The sequence below is a fragment of the Asparagus officinalis genome, chromosome 4, assembly GCF_001876935.1.
Source record: "Asparagus officinalis chromosome 4, Aspof.V1, whole genome shotgun sequence".
In the NCBI taxonomy this organism is placed as follows: Eukaryota; Viridiplantae; Streptophyta; class Magnoliopsida; order Asparagales; family Asparagaceae; genus Asparagus; species Asparagus officinalis.
In genome coordinates this window covers 58298241-58302878 of record NC_033797.1, presented here as the reverse complement: position 1 = coordinate 58302878, position 4638 = coordinate 58298241, and positions in this window count along the sequence as shown.

The following is a 4638-nucleotide window of genomic DNA, read 5'->3' as shown; positions in this document are numbered from 1 at the left end:
GGCCCGGAGCCCGGACTTGGCCCGGGTTTCCGGGCCGAGGCCGGGCCGGGCCGGGCCACGGCCCGGCCGGGCCCGGGCCGGTGGGCTTTTTGGACACCCCTATAGTAAATCATGGGTTGGAGTTATCTCTGAAGTGATTACTCCTTGTTGTAGTAATGCTATAATGGATGAAGGTGATTTCTTTAAAATAATAATAATAATAATAAGATAAAGATCGTTGGATTTGGTTTCAATTTAATACTCTCAACGATTTAAATCAGCTTATCTTTTTTAAAGAAAAAAAATTATTTATAGTGGTGAAGAAATCTCTTCCAAAAGAAATATGTATAGAGACGTTTTCTTTTAGCACATAGAGTTTATAGAATTTTACACAAAACATCAAAAATTTTGGGGTTTGCGAGATTTACCTTTAAAATTATAGATTTTTTAACATATCACTGCATCAATAGTTGAAGATTTAATATATTGTAATATCTTCTAATTAAAAAAGGAAATTTAATTTAAAATCTTTATTCACTGTTGCCTTATATTGACTCATAAAGGTCTCCACCTCAACAAACTAACTATAATAGATCGAAAACCCAAGGAATATACTTATTTTTCTTCTTCTCTTTTGCCTTTTTATTTTCTGCTAGTGAAGGAGAAACTCTTGAACTCGCTATTTTAATGAGAGGGCTGAGGCTAAACTCACAGAATTCCATGCCCTGCTAACTTTCACCAAGAGATATTAATTCAACGACAGGGCTAAGGCTAAAACCATAGGTTCCAATCCCTCCTAGGACCAGGCCCATTAACTCTTAGCAAGAACTGATTTGGGCCGGGCTGTAGACAGGACCTGGCCTGCAATACTCTTAATGCGATTAAGTGGGCCTGAATGGCATATTACTAAACAATGATTTCCTTGTTCAGCCCAGAACTTTTCACCTGAAGCTATTCACGGAGGATGAACTCTTTCTAAGGAAATTTATGGATGGGCAGCGAGACTTACTGGCTCGTCCGGCAGACTGGGTGGTGGGCCTACTGAGAGGTGAGCGTGGCTCGCAGCGGGACTAGTGAACCGTCTTTTGTCACTTGTTTTCAAGCCTCAAGCTCGACCCAACTCGCTCGCGGATTCAGGAACAATCTGGAGGGGTCATGACATGGGCCGGGCCATCTGTCTCACTATTTTAGATTTTTTTTTATTTTTATTTTGTTTTGTATTAGTTTGCTAAGTATTGTGTAAATCTTAAAAATTACATATAATTAAGAAAGTAATAATCTAACCATTATAAAAAAGGGAGGGAAATAATATAATCTAACCATTATAAAAAGGGGGAGGGGGGGATTAATTTTATTAAGTAAAATTATATATTTGTATACATTTACAAAAGAAAGCATCACAGGCTTGGAGATTTGACGTGGTTCGGAGCAAGTCCTACATTCACAAGCAATAACTAATTGCTCTACTAGTTTTAAAAAGAATACAAGAACAGAAAAATTATAGCAAACTATAATAAAAAGTGTTCGTATTGTGTAAAACAAGCTTAAATTGGGCGGGCTAACGGGACGAGTTAACGCAGAGCGGAAGTAATAAACCTCAGAATCTACCAATGATTATTCTCTGAATCTATAAAGAATGATCTTTGATTCCACGAAGAATTTCGAATCCATGAAGAAAACATAATAAAGAAAAAAATTTATTGATGAAAAGATATGTCTCTAGAGCTTAAAATCCTCTAATTAAATAGAAAACAAGCAAGACTCCTACTATAGAACTCGAACTTCATTAAAAATAAAAATAACAAAACTCTCCTTAAAAGACTCCCTATGATTGGGAAAACAAATCGATCAAACCTGGAATCAAACCTGATTTGGTTTCTAATCAAAACTCCTAAAGCATTACCTAAAATAGTAAAAAAAACTAACAAAAAACACTGATATTTCTCAATTTGGAGAGGATTTCATGAAACAGATGGCGGCAAACCGATCATCGGTGAGTTCGGTTGACTTTGTCTTAAAAAAAACATGTGGTTTTTTTATATAACTTATCCAATTCCGATGTACGGTTTGGGAGATATGACCCGTTTTACGTTGCAAGCTATTTTCTTCTGCCGGATCCGCGTTTGAGCTTTTATCGGTCCAGTTTCTCCACGAATATATCTGCAGTGTGTTCTACATCACGTGTCTAGCGAGCTAGACCGCTCACATAACCCAACTCATTCGGTGGGCTTCATTAGTTGAGCGCGCTGTTGACCCACATAGACTTCATAATCATAGGGGGGCGGAGACTGATTAAGCGAGCAGGGTTATGGGCTGATCGAGCCCAATGTCCCCCCTATTAGGAGTAGCATAAAATCAAAGAATGGAGAGTAATAGTCAGGGGCGTAGCTAGGGTACTCTTGCCCTGGGCAGCTGCCCAGGGCAAGAAAGTGGCCGGCCCTCTACGCCCCAGCTCCTACTTCTTCGCCGGTTGGCCAGCCCTCTACGCCTCCGTCCTCTACGGCGGCGTCTTTGGCCTCCTCTCCATGGGAGCCGCCCTCTCCATCGCTGTTCCGACCACGGTGGTGACCTGGATCACCGTCCTCATGTTGCTCGCCTTCGCGTGGAAACCAAGGAGGACGTCAGTGATGGAGGCAGTCTGGCAGTGGCGTAGCCCAGCGATTTTTTGCCCAGGGCAAAAAAATTCCTGGCTACGCCACTGGTAATAGTAGATGAAAATAGTTCAAATATTTAACCTCTAATTGTCTTTTTACCTTAGTGGACTTGCGTTTATTAGAAGTATATAACAAAAATGAAATTAAATATGAACTGAGAAAATCAGATATACACGGTCGTCTTAAAACAATATTATCTCATTATATTGTAATGACATCAGCAAATTCAGGCTCAAAAAATCTGTATGTTGACTGTTGTTTGCAATCTAGGTTTTCAACCGATCGAAAACCATGCAAACACAAATAGACAGGGTGAAGAAGATTTCTAACTTTTTTATTAGAAGAGAAGCTCTATTTATAAAGAATCTAAGTTACATTGGGGTATTTTTAGGCTTACTTGTAGTTAAATACCCTATAGTTTCTCCTAGTTTGCACTCTCACTTGTTTTTGATAGCACTTATACACTAGAGTTTTGCTAAATGACACTTAAATATCCTATTGTTCTACCACATTTACACTTAAAATACCCTAAGTTGTAAAAACTAGCTGTTTGATATCCTAAATTGTAAAAAAGTAACAACATTTACATCTCAATATTCTAAGTTGTAAAAAGTAGCACTTTGATACCTTGCGTAAAAAGAAAGTAGCACTTTAATACATTCTGTTAATTGTCAGGACATATTCCTAAGAATATTCTCACGGTAACTAGCAGAAGGTACTAACATGTCAATGTTTTACAACGTAGGGTATTAAAGTGTTACTTTTTATAACTTAAGGTAAATATGGTGAAACAATAGAGTATTTAAGTGTCATTTAGCCCTAAAGTTTTTAAAATTTGCACTTTAATATCCCTAGTTATACAAATATGAGAACTTCCCTTCCCCCCTAAAGATTCTCACGCAACACTTACATACTAGTTTTTTTAGAATATTTTTATTCTTCATGTGTAAACTATAAAAAATACTATTTTAAAACAGAGTTGGGGCTGGCTAAAATATAGTTACTATCAAAATATAGGTTTAACAGAAGATTCAATAAAAATAAAAGGTTAAAAGTCCTCAAATTAGCATATGAATTTTCAGCGGGAAATACTCATGTTTGCATAACTTAGATATTAAAATGCAAATTTTAAAAAGTTTAAGGTACATAAGTGCATGTAGGGTATTTAAATGCCATTAAGTCTAGGTGTGTCCATCCGGGCCGGGCCGGCAAAACCGGAGGGCCCGGGCTCGGACCGGGCCCGGTTTATTTTCTTGTTTTTAAATTCTATTTAAAATTTAAATTATAAAAAAAACAAAAAATTTAATAAAAAATAATAATTTTATTAATCACTTAAAATAACAAAATATATAAATAAAAAATTATAAAAATAAATTCTTTATTAATAATTAATAAATAAGTTACAAATTACAAGTATAAATTTATTTTGGAATTCATCGCATCACAATAGATAAGTACATCCCAACTAGGTTTTTTTAAATTTCTTTTTTTTGATAAAAAAATGCTAAAAATTAGTTTAACATTATTATATTTTATATAATTATGTATTAGTATATACTTACAAATTATTATGTAACTATATATTATATATACATATATTATATGTAAATATATTGTATATATTTATAAGTTATAACTTGAGAGAGAGAATCGCATAAGTAGCCGTTGTCCGTTGGGCCAATAGGGAAGAAATAGCCGTTGTAATATACTATACTTAATTATATATACTTATATACTAAGAGAGAGAGAGAGTATACACACACATACACATATTCTACATATATAAGAGAGAGTATAGTTATATAAGAGGGAGTATACATATATAAGATAGAGTATACTTATATATACATATATACTAAGAGAGAGAGTATATATATATATACACACAAATAAGAGATCGTATTCTTATACATACTTATACTAGTTTTCATGCCCGTGCAAAGCACAGGTTGTTTTATAACTTCACTTTCTTAAACATGTAAGCAGATTCATTAATAAAACTAAT